The following is a 13,034-nucleotide window of genomic DNA, read 5'->3' as shown; positions in this document are numbered from 1 at the left end:
TAAGAATTAAAAATAATTTTCCCTTATTATAAATAACAATGAATTTTGAGTATTTTTTTCCGCAATGAGGCTGTCCAAATAATCCCAGTAAATCAGAAGTCATTAACTGCTTTACTAGCTAACAAAAACCAATCAGCATTTTATTATGCATCTTAAAAATCAAGGTCAAAAGACCAATAACATATTACAAGTAACTTTTTCAGTGATGCTAACAAATCATCTTATTTCTGAGCCAAAATTTTCACTAAGGAATTTAAGCCTGAAGTACTGGCTGTACCATAAAGTTCACCTGGCAGAATCCTGTAGGCCTTGTTCACAACCCAACATTGGGAATACATTCATCACCATATGAGCTTTACATACAGGATATATGAGAGTGCTTTTGAGAGCTCTGCTTTTTGAATTTGGTTGCCCAAACATCACAAAGCTATTGTATTTGAAGGGAGGAAAAGATATTCCCTAGTCATGCAGTAATTCCTAGCGTGCATTCATTTGCCTGTAATTTTTATCCATTACTCCCAGTGTAATTAAAGACTTGTTCATTATTATTTTTTAAAAACCTATTGACTAAAAGAAAAAACAAGAAAGAAGTGATTGTTTCAGTCAAAGAGTTCTAGAACTGTCACTCTGCATTTTTAACTACCTGATGAGTAAAGTAGCTCATCCCTTTCTTCACCCCTATCTTGACTGGGAAGTGTCATGTGTCCAGTATTCAACACAACCAGCTATTTGAGGCATTTTTACAAAAGACTGGGGGGGGTTGTGGGGGGGAAGGATATTGATTATTCCACATAAAAAGCTGATGTTTAAAAAAAACAGCTGACAGTTGTTTCTTTAGGAAGCACAAAAAAGAAACAATTGCCCAAGAGTTATTTAAGGGGAAGAAAGGGGAGCTAAAAATGCCAGAACTCAAGTAACAAAAATGAAGTAATAGACGTTTCAAAAGTCAGTGACATGAAAAGACTGGGGTGGGAGGGAAGAATACAGCTTGCATAAATTCTTCCTTACCAAGTAAATAATATTTTAAAAAGGGGGGGGAGGGGGGAGGGAAGGAAGGATATGAGAGAGAGAGGAAACAACATCTGCTTTTACCAAACAAGAAGCAGTCACATGAGGAAAAACTGTATGCCCTTCTTCAATGTGTGCAGCACAAACAAAGTATTTGATTTTAACTGTATGAGAGAAGCATAATCACAAAGCATATAGCTGTTCAGCATGCAATTCTTATGCTATGGCTTTCCATAACACATTATTTTTTTCTGCATTAAAAGGAAAGTATAAAATCTTGTAGCTAAATCTAAACTCATAAAAATTTGTTGGATTGGGTCCAATTAAAATACCAAAATATTTCATTTTTAACTGTGTATGGAGTAATTTCCAGCAAATACAAGCTATTGTATTACAATCTCTATCACATTTTCCCCTCAGCACTGGTGAGGCCACACCTTGAATACTGTCTTCAGTTTTGGGCCCCTTACTACAACAAAGACATTGAGGTGCTACAGCAGGTCCAGAAAAGAGCAAAAAAGCTGGTGAAGGGCCTGGAGCACAAGTCTTACGAGGAATGGCTGAGGGAACTGGGATTGTATAGTCTGGAGAAGAGAAGGCTCTGGGGGACCTTATTGCTCTCCACAACTACCTGAAAGGAGGCTGTAATGACGTGGCGGTCAGTCTCTTCTCCCAAGTAACAAGTGATAGGACAAGAGCTAACAGCCTCAAGCTGTGCCAGTGGAAGTTTAGACTGGATATCAGGAAAAAATTCTCCACAGAGAAAGTGATCAAGCATTGGAACAGGCTGCCCAGGGAAGTGGTGGAATCACTGTCGCTGGAAGCGTTAAAAAAACGTTACAGGGTTTAGTGATAGTCTTGGCAGTCCTGCAGTAACAGTTGGATGTGATGATAAAGGTCTTTTCCAACCTAGTTGATTCTATGATTCTATATTAATAGTTTTAAGTAACAGAGGTGGATCGTAAAGGAGTGGAAAGAAAGGTTAAAAAGCATCTCCACAGTGAGTAAGCAGAGACAGATGAAAATGCACAGCAATCACATTATTTTTCCTGTAATCACTTTCTGCAACCTCATTTCAGGAGGTCCTTTAACAAAGACTGGTAAGAGAATACGAAAGTGCTGACCATTCTACACTATCTTCTACTAAGAAGTTCAAGACAACTTTCATACCTGCACTTACCATTATTGTTATAGCACTTTAAAGTTACATGATTCGGCACAATTGCCAGAAGCACTCTCTATCCTTCTCTTGCCCCAATTGTTTACTTATTCCTTTCTCCACCATTTATGCAACTTTGCAGTGATCAACACTGGGAAGCTATCTGAATCAAAAGTAATCCAGAATAAAGGTTAACTTCAACACAGAACAATTATCCAACCTTACTCAGTAAATGACTGGTTATGGCCACAAGGCTCTCTCGTAACTGCTCAAAGAGGTTCTGTAGATACCATATTCAACACAAGTTCCAGAGCAGTGGCTGAACACATGTATGACTGACTGCTTCTCCATCTGCAACTGCTGCCAAACTCTCATTCACATAAGTCTGTATGGATTAGGAAAAGAAGGGGTCAGCCATATTACAGCCCAGTTGGAGCTTGACTGCTTGTCTACATCATGTATGTATTTTGAGATTAAGCCACCAGTAGTCCTATGAGAACCTAGGATTTAAGTCACAAAGTCGGGCAAGTTTGATCTCTTTCTGCAGTATCAATGTCACTGAAGTTTTAAATTTTTCTTTTTTTCTGGCTTCATACCTGTGTAATGATGAGCACCAAATGCGTAACAAAGTTATGAATAGTTTCCTTCCTCACAAGAAATGTACATTTTCTTTCTCTAAATTCTTACTGTGAGAGGTTTTGGCCCTCTTTGTATTTAGCAAAGCCCAATTTACATACTAACAAAACAAGCTGAATTTCCTTTATGTAGTGGCTAAACATACAAAAGAAAAGCCCTCTTGATTCCAGAAGATGCAAGGAGATTAACTCTGATAGCACGGAAAACAGATACTCTGAACACTGCAAAAAGTTTATCCCACAGTGTAGTAAAAAATGAGATGCAGAGAACCCACAGTTTTCAAGAAATACAACTGAAAATGTATCACAATACCAGAATTAATTGTAAGCACAGGTAACTTGCAATTAGCTTTTAGTTTTGATATCATTAATCCACATAAAACCTAGTATTTACAACATGGAGTTAAAATAAATGAGTACTACCTTGCTGCAGATTAAAACATTGATACACCACACCTGGCTAAACATTTTACTCATAAACCAGTAATTTTACAATAAAGTAACACTAAAGATTGTAGTCCTACTGTATGAATTTAGACATGTGAATGTAGACTGTAGTAAGACTCCACAAGGGTTAAGAGTACTCGGTCTGAATCTTTTTATTGGAAGGGAGTTATAGCAACCTCTATTTGGAAGAAGTTTAATATATACCAAACAAATGTGATTTATCTGAAGTGATTCATCAGCTCATCTTCATTGATGCACAGTCACTAACATTCAAGGAAATATCACCCAAAAAAAAATTTAAAATAGGAAAGTAAGAACAACCTAGAAAAACACATCTGACAACTGAACCTTTTCACTAGAAAACATTTATTCATTTTAAGGAATAACAAAAATTGATGAAGTGACTATACTGTTCACTATTTGTCATGGCGACTCTTTAAATTTTAATTGAGCCTAGTTAATTCACTGGTACAACACATTTTCCAAGCTGCAGTACTATTGGCATCATGAACCACTGTTGCTTGTTACCACTATTTTATTTTTTTTTATTTTATTTTTTTTAGTTTGTGCTCCTGCATTATTATACCAAGCACGTAAGAGAGAGGAAATACACATCTCCCTTCTTCAAAAGAGGAAGAAGAGAAAAAAAGAAAACCATGAAAATCTTTCAAGTTCTGCAGCTATTCATCCTTTAATAAGGATCATTATTTACAGAAAGTTATTCAGTATTTCTTGAAAATGCAAGGAAATACAAAATCCATGAATTTCAAGCTTTAAACACTGGGTTCCAGTACATTGGCACTCAGAAGAAAAACAGCTTCCAGATTACACTCATGCAAGCATTCTGACACAGACAGACGATGCATCTCCACTAAACAAATTAAAGGGCGATGCTCCATTGAGCAGTTATATGACAGGAATATAGTATACTATGCACAGCACATAAATGCTACATAGATCTCCCATATTGTGAGGTCCTTATTAACCGCAAGGTTTTATTTATAGATATCTAAATAGTCATACATGAGTTCTACCAGTGATTCAGCATCTGTAGGTCTGCAGCAAAAATTGTTAGATTTTGTAGAATAACAGGAAGACAACTAAACCTACTCGCCTAAATCCAGCCTGAATCCCTAACCCTTTTCTTCTCCAGACTTGGGACACAATTCTGCTGCTTTCTTTGTGTTAACTCAAATCAGTATGCAACTGTGAAGCGAGCTGGTTGTGCAACCAAAACAGAAAATCCATTATGCCAGAAAGACTGTTCTGACAGATCAGTGCCCCAGATCACCTGCAGTCATGTGCCCTTTAGATGTAAGGCCAAGGCTGTGTAGGTGAATGCAAACTATCCCTTTCAGCAGCAGCCTAAAACTATACTTCATCATTAGAAATGCAGATCTACACAACCATTTAAAGACTTATCTAAATTATTCATTTGGGGAGGGGGTGGGGGATTTATATATAAATTAATCTTTAATCCAGAGGAAAACCATAAAAGTTGTTCTCTAGTCCATAAACAAATTTTAATTCTAAACAGATTTGTTTGGGGTTTTTTTTTTTATTTGTTTTATTTACTGCTTTAACTCTGGTTTAAATCAGTCAAACAGATGACCAATAACATAGCCATTTGTGCAACATAAAAATCCATTTGTTCTTCCTGTACTGCATGGGAACAAATAGACAGAATTACCCCTTTGCTTTAAGATACCTAGAAACCAAGCAAAATGTTCTGTTGCATTTGACATATTTCGATTACTGCAGATACCCTATACATACTTCCACCACCAGGTGTGAATCCTAGGGAAGTCTCCTGTCTCATTCAGTCAGGTTACTGCTACAGTAGTGTTTTCCAGATACAGTCTGCAGTGCTTACATTCAGTTGTACATGAAGTTTGAAGGGAAAAAAAGAAAGAAAAAAGAAAACCATTAAAAACTTCACAATAACTAGAGGCTGAGAGCATCACAGACTTCTTTCAGATAATTACTTTTATCATTTTAATTTGAAATTAGCCCTGTAAGTCTATTTATGCATTTACTCTTGATCGTCATGTTACAGCTTCCAGCAGCAGTTACATGGTTAAAAGCAGACGCCTATTAGAATAAACTTCTGGTGGGAAGTGCTAAGAATTCACCCCGCTGCCTACCAATCTATCCAGAAATCTGTTCTCACTCCTACTTCCTCCTGTCTGTTCCTTTCTGAAACAGCAGTAGGGGGGTTGGGAGTTTGCCTTTCCTCTACTGGATCACAGTTGTGTACATGAACTATACTGGACCATATGGCAATCTCTTTCAATTCGTAAGAGGCAAAACAAGCTCCCTACCTACCCAGTCCAAAGAGATCCAGGTAAGAGAGAGCCTACAGATACCAGTGTTCACAGCTCCATCTTCACAGCGACCAGTTACTAAATTCTGCCAATATATTAAAGTAACAAGTAGGAACTATAGAAATGTTGCTTCAGGGATAAGAGCAGCCCTGCCCATAGTCACACAAGCATTTACAGTACGCTCCAGCTTCTCTCCCCACCACACACAAAAGTAGCCACCTGCCTATATGCAACTTCAAGTAGTCCAGAGAAAAACCAAAGACTCTGATGCACTATTCAGTACGCAGGAAGGCTTTGACATAAAGAAAATTACTGTACTGAAGGAAACACTGTGCCTGTTTAATGAGCAACACATGTAGAGGATAAGCCTACTCACAGGAGAGGGAAACTGAAGAAGAGAAAGGTTGAAAGCTGAAAAGAAACCTCCGGAGCTGCCTGGAAGCTGCCAGACGGAAGCAGGCCAACCAGAAATGTAGTGGAGATGGATTTTCCTTTCATGAGGGGAAAACATTAAAATTTTATTGAACACCAAAGTGCAAAAATCCAATAGGAAAATAGCCCCCAGACACAGTGCCTCAGGAGAAATTCCACTACTCACTCTCAGCAAAAAGGGGTAAGTTCTCACAAGGGCCCAAACTCTGGGTACATGAAGTTGTGTTTAGCTCTTTGGTAAAAACAGGACTGTCCGATCAAGTACATTGAATAGGATCTTGCTCATCTTCTTTTCTAGAAAGTTAAAACAGATTTTTACAGAGTTTATTTTTAATCTTACAAAATAATAATTTCATTTTACAACAGCTTTTAGGCCAGTAACCAAGTTCTTGTGTAAAACAGCACAACATTTTGTCTACATTTGTCTATGTTTCCACACTAAGATTTAGGGCACACAACTTACATAAACATACAAGGAACCAACAGGACATAAAATAGGTCCCTCAACTAGAGCTGCATAATTTTTACTTTTTAGTTTAATTCAATTAGTAGAGTCATTAAGTATGTAACTAAATTATATGTTATAACAAGACACTAATCTAATTTTCTTAACTTTACTTTTCACTACTATGTTCTTAAGTTCTTTACTACCACACAAACAGCTTAATGAGAATAAGAAGCATCTGTATCAGAGGCAGAAGGGAGCAAACTGAAAGCAGTATAAGGTGATGCCCGTTACCTGCCCTAAAGAAACATGAAAAACACCAGAGACAGACATCTGCCAACCAGCTAGAGACATATCCAGGATCTGCCTTTATTAAAACACAACCACAATAAAAATAAAAATTAGACCAAAAGTTTGCCATTGCATCATTTCTTCTTCAACTTTAATATTGTACACAATGTGCAGAAAAAAGTGGTCCATACAGTATAAGATTGAATAATATTCTGCCTTTAATTTATAGGTGTTAATGCACCCGTAATCTGCAATCATAGAGCCATGACATTTGATATAATAATACCAGAAGCGTTATTGTAAAGAACAATTCACTCCTGATGTTGAGGTTAAATATTCATCCTTCGCAATTTAAGAGAACTGAACATTTCTCTCTGATCACATCATTTAAAAAAAAAAAAGTAAGCAAAAACCCATAAGCAATTAAAGAAATAAGGAATAAAGTGGTCAAGAGATTTTAACAAGAATCTCTAAACACTAAACTAAAAGGCATGACCACATCTGTATTTGCCTTAGAGAGAAAAAGTCATCCTTTATGGAAACACTGCCCTAGACACGACAAAATTGTCACTTGCAGAATAACTAAGAAAAACAATTTTCTTTTCATTGATAAGCAGCTACAAGAAGGTACCTTTGTATTTCCTTAGTTCTGCTTTCTGTCATAGTTGCATGTTAAGAAGATTAAACATCCCAAAACCTTAAAGGTTCAAATGTTAGTGTCAAGAAGCTGAAGGGCTGTAACTTTCCCTCGCTTAAACCTTACAACGAACACTGGCAAGAGGATGTCAAAGATGCCACTGGCCTATCACATTTGCAACCTTCAGAAGGCAGATGCAAAAAAACCAACCAAACAAAAAATAGCCAAATTAAAAAACAAAACCCCAAACAGACCTACCTCTGAAAGAAAATTCAAAATCCATGCTTAACAGAAATGAGCTAAAATACTAAATCGTCTAAAAGTTAAAATACTAAACCTTAGAAGTCCTACAGGTTTCAGAAAGCTCCCAGAACCTCTTTAGGAACAAGGTTCTCTAATTCACACCACAATAATTTAAGGTTTAGTTAGTGTCAAGCACCGTTATTTCTTAAGGGCTTTTCTCAGACAGATTATGTGTCAAATAGATTCAACCCCAGAGATGTAACATGATCTTATAATAGTTATGACTAAATTACAAGTTTTAAAGTAGACAGCCATCAAAGTCAGGAGAACAGGCAGTCGTGGATTCAGGAAATGTACATTCCCCCATAGTCAGCTAATGGCAACTTTAATAGGATGTGATGGATTTTTCTCCACCAGGAGAAAATACTGCCTGCATTTCTGCTTCAACAACCCACGCCAGCTGACTAATGGAGTTATATTTTTGTCTCATATGAGGATGGTTACTTGCCCATCCTCTAGCAGTTGCAGAATGAAACATTAACAGCAGCTGTGGGGCGAACAGAAAAGCTGCTCTATACGGTAGCCAAGATCCAAAGCACAGGCCTTTCCCCTCAAACAGTGGAGCTCATTTTCTGTCACAGGGTGACGAAAAGACACAGTACACAACAAGGCCACTTTTAGGGCTTGAAGTAGCTAACTGAAGATACTTTTAAGGAGTAATAAATCTTCACAGGGAGGAAAAGTGAAGGATTTGCAAAAATTAAAATTAAGGTTCTTGGACAGATAAGAGCCCTGGGGAGCTTAGAAGTTGTTGTTGGAAAGAAAAACTGGTGAATCAAAACAGGTTTCTTAAAACAACTCTTATCAAATACTATCAAATGTAAAAACTCTTTACCTTGGCATAATAACAATGCTAATCATACCAGACCAGTCCCAAAGAAACACTTCCGCCACACTACTGAATAATCAGCATATGCCTGCAACAAGAAACATCTTTTTATGCAATCACTTGGGCTTCAGTCCTGCAAAAATTTAAATATATCACTCTGAGTAGACCTACATATCTCTGTGGAAGTCTGCAGAGTTTATCACACACATAAAAGCTAACACATATTTATAAGTCTTGCAGGATAATTGCTTTTGGCAGAATATAAATAACATTGCTCTAATGTGTTTCAGCATCATAGTCTCCTGCCTTAAGAACCAGGCATTCTGGTGAAGCCTGTCATTCTTCATATAAAGAGTGGCAGATGCATAGCCCACAGAGACATTTAAACTTCCCTTTGCATTTTCTTTAAAGTTTCAGGATAGTGTTTGGGCATTCTTTAAAAGTAACAAGAAAGCTAACAAATGAAGCTGATACAAATTGCCTAGAAATGCTTTCTTACTAGTGCCATGGATACCACTGGTGGGACTGGAAGCAATTCTTAGACAAACTATCTATAGCTTCCAACACTTCCAAACAGTACACCAATTAGGCTGTGGAGTTTACTAGGTATTTTTCCAGAACCCAATGCACTGGGTGACAGGGAAATAACTCAATATGAGAAACAGTCTTAATAAAGGACTCAATGAAAAAGCTTAAAAGACTGCTACAAGAAGAGCTTTCAGATAGCAAGACAGGCATCTGAAATAATTTTAGAAACTTAATGCTAGTAGTTTGCCTAATTGACTTTTAAATGCATACCTAAAACTAGGCCTTAGATTTCTCTCCTTGTCAGTCTTCTTTATCTTTTCAGCATTGTCTTACTGTCTCTACTGCCTTTCATTTTAACTCCTAGCAAGGATAAACTTGAGCAAAGAATGGGAACTTTGGTAACTGTCAATGCCATTGAGAATTAAAATAATGGTATATATCACCTCTTGCAGTCACTACTGCTTCTGCAAGCCCAGCTGGAACAGAAGATATGTCTTGGCAGAAGGCCCAACTCTAATAAGGGGAAAGGAATTAATGTATTTTGTAGACATAGCTAGCTCTTACAGCAAGGTTTACTTTTGCCCTTCCATTCCCTCCCACCCTCTTATTTTCATTCAATACCTTAACCTCTCTAATCCCACCTCAAAAAAACCCCAAGAGTTTCACTGATGATACATCATAAAGATTTTACAGCTGAGAAAGTGTTGCATGCAACAGCAGTCCAACAATACTAACAGCAATGAGGGGGAAAAAAGTAATTTAAAATACTCAGCAGCTCTCTCAAACCTGTGATTTCACATTTACATCTTGTAATTGGCCCAAATAACCAGTTAGAAATTCCTTGCATCAATTGGTTTCTATTAAGCACATTTTATTTTGTGTACAAAAATGACACAGATACACAGGTAAACTGGACACAGAGATAAATTTTGAAGTATTGACCTAACTCTTTATCAAGAAATCCTTTGTTTGCACCTCAGATGTATCTAGTGTGAAGTAGCATCTTTAAAAAAAAAACCAAAAACCCAAGAAACCCAAAAACCAGGTATTAATGAGCCAGCCCTGACTGAATGGAGACTGAAGTAAGGCAACACAGGCAATTCCCTCCCCATTTCATGAGGTCCTTGCTCAAGGCCAAAGCCCAAGAGCACCAACACCTCCCCATCTCCTTTCTCCTGCTAACACACTACTTTAGCATCAGAAAGCAAGCAGATGACACTGACATGACCATAAATTCAATGCATTTCCTGACAAAGCTGAATTACCAAGCTTTTTCCCTAGAACATCATGCTTACTGCTTTATCTCATCACCTTATTCACGTGGTTCTTGTGAGACACACAGTTTCAAGAAAAGAAATACCTATGCAGTACATAATGCTCTGAAACACTGTTTAGATGCTAAGACTAATTTCAAGTTCTAACATTCAAAGATGAACAGCACACTATACCAAAAGATTAAAACCAAATAATCTGGCATAGCAATTTCAGTTCATTTCAATTTCTGAATGCCTGAAAATACAACACTTGTATTAAGAACAGATAAGCCATCCAAAACTAAATTGCTGCTAAAGTAAAATGAGGTCCTACCAAACAACTACATGGCAAAGTTTTACACTAAATAATCAAGAAACAAGTACTACATTTCAGCTCAGACTTCCTGATGAGGAAACAGATGCACATGGAATCTAACCAAGTATAGCAAGCAGAAAAGTCAGACAAAGGATTGCCAGATCCTTTATGGCAATTCTTATGGTTTTATGTAAAGCATTAACATGCATTAATATTAACATAATAACAGCATTAACACCTTAAGACAATAAATTATAGAACTAATTATTAATTTGTAATGTCCTTGGAACACTTTGTGCAGATATTAACTGCATCTCTGAAGATCTTCAGTATCTCGGTTATCAAGTTTCTTCAACATTCTCAAAGGGAGATTTCCATCTTCCCAGAAAGGAGAAACCACAGCTGATCCCTTTGTAGTTTTATCAAGTAGTCCTGAACCATCATCTGCCTTGTCACAAAAACTTCTCCAAACCATTTCAAACCACAGATCTGCTTTACCATTAAAAAGCAAACAAGTGAGCAGTTAAGTTCAGTGGTTTTTAAATAAAACTACTCCCACTCTCCCTCATTAACTGATCTCTACTGTAAATTTCCTTTAGATGCTTTAGGTGGCTATTAACTACATACAGACAAAGTTACTTTGTGTGTCAAAATGACAGCACCGGTACTACTTCTTTAGTGAAACTGGATTTGTCACTGTTTGTAAATCGCAGGGCATTAATGGAATTCATTGTATTTCTATTTTAAATGGCTTGTGTACTTATGCAACTTTAGCTTATTCTGAAATACTTCACAAGTTGACAAAGAATCTGAACACACGCCCCTCCAACAAAAATCCCAAACCCATTCTGAAGAGTCAGATTATGTAAATAGTCTGTCAAAAAATATTAAAGTAAATGCACCCACAGCACGTATCAGATACACCACTACAAAAGTTCGTATGGTTTGGCGAGGAGGCATTTATAAAGTAGTTCAGATCCATCTCTCTTAAAAACCCCCACAGAATTATGAAGATCTGCTTGCGAGTACCCTTTTCTCAACAGTTTTACAAAGGAACATCAACTTCTAGACCTTCAAAGTTACAGATAGATGATTTAATTCAATCCCAAATAGTATCATTAATACTGAATTCAACTCAATTCCTGTGGATCTTTGAACCTCACTTGTAGCAGCCTCAACCACCAGATTCAGCAACTGCTGCTGCAAGGCTACAGATTGAAATGAGTAAGCCACACACAAAGCATTTTCCATTCTGAAGGAAATTGTATGTAATGAAGCTCACAAGACTGAAGATGAACGGACAGAAGTTTCATCATTAGGAAAAAATCCCAAACCTTAAAAAATAATAATAAAAAAAAAGCCTAGAGAAGTAATACATAATACTCCCTACTTCTGTCAGATATTAATTTCCAATAGTGATCTCCATAGAAGTTGAAGGCATACAAATACTATCTGATTATTTAAACCTTAAGATATAGAATCATAGAATAGTTAGGGTTGGAAAAGACCTTATCAATCTGAGCTTCTTGTGATTCTACTGGAATAATGCACAAAGAGAACTTCTTACTTTTTGACCAACACTGTTATTGACAAAGTTAAACAGAAGCAATTCCTGACAAAATTATTTGCTGAGCTATAATAAGAACACCTTGCAGAGGAAAGGAAAAATAGTCCTTTGGAGAACACCATTCTCCAGTGTAAACAAAGACAACAAAAGTTGCATCCTACTGAAAACACAATACAACTAAACTGATTTTCTTGGTTAACGATAAAAGCTTGAATAGCATTCTTCAGTTTACGTGTTAAAACTGTTTTTCTCAGGAATCAAATATATCGTTTTATTATATAGACAAAATAAAAGAATATCTGTCTCAGCTGAGGAATACCAAAACTGGGGAAAAAAAAATAAAATCCCTTCTCACCAAATACACCCTAGATCATAGATATTAATGCTGCAAGAGGGAAATGACAGCTATACTTTCCCCATTGCAAAATACCTAAACTGTAAGTTAGACAAGAAACAAAACAATGTAAAAAGCAGATCCTTTCTACACAGGATGCAACTATTTCTGCACTATCTGATTGTAATTGCCTTGGAAACAAATTGTGAAGCAATCTCAGATAGGCTGGCCAAAATTACTCTTGCCCTTGAGAAGTTACACTTGTTCCTTCCTTTGACATCCAAAAGTTAATTAGGATACCTCTTGCAACTTCTCTACTGAAATGATCTTTTCCTGAAGCACCTGGAGAGATTTGGATCATCATGCCTTATTTGGGATGATACACTGATCAAAGCCCATTGTTTGCACCCTTGGAAGGAAACTACAGCTGGAAGGAGTGTGAGGGCCTTAAAGCTTACTTAAAGATTTGATTTCATTCATTGAGCTCCAGTTGTGGGATCAAGCTCATGCAGCACAGACTTGCTAA

At 36.9% G+C, this 13,034-nt stretch overlaps 1 protein-coding gene across 4 annotated transcripts in view; it reads right to left on the bottom strand.

The window, feature by feature from the left end:
* The window catches only part of SPRED1 (sprouty related EVH1 domain containing 1), a 64,636-nt gene that overhangs the window by 38,795 nt on the left and 12,807 nt on the right, over positions 1 to 13,034 (bottom strand). Inside the window, exons 2-4 of one of the 4 annotated variants that reach the window (XM_030481868.1) lie at positions 6,172 to 6,299; positions 5,950 to 6,064; positions 5,026 to 5,117 (exon numbers count right to left, since the gene is read on the bottom strand). The exons of 1 other annotated variant lie outside the window; for it this stretch is intronic. The gene's annotated coding sequence lies outside the window, so the exon portion shown is untranslated. The remainder of the gene's footprint in view (positions 1 to 5,025; positions 5,118 to 5,949; positions 6,065 to 6,171; positions 6,300 to 13,034) is intronic. 2 more of the 4 variants (XM_030481869.1, XM_030481870.1) reach the window with 2 other exon arrangements.

This window comes from Strigops habroptila, chromosome 4 (genome assembly GCF_004027225.2).
Source record: "Strigops habroptila isolate Jane chromosome 4, bStrHab1.2.pri, whole genome shotgun sequence".
Lineage (NCBI taxonomy): Eukaryota > Metazoa > Chordata > Aves > Psittaciformes > Psittacidae > Strigops > Strigops habroptila.
Note: the sequence above shows the minus strand (reverse complement) of the source record. Positions and strands in the feature narration are given on the sequence as shown.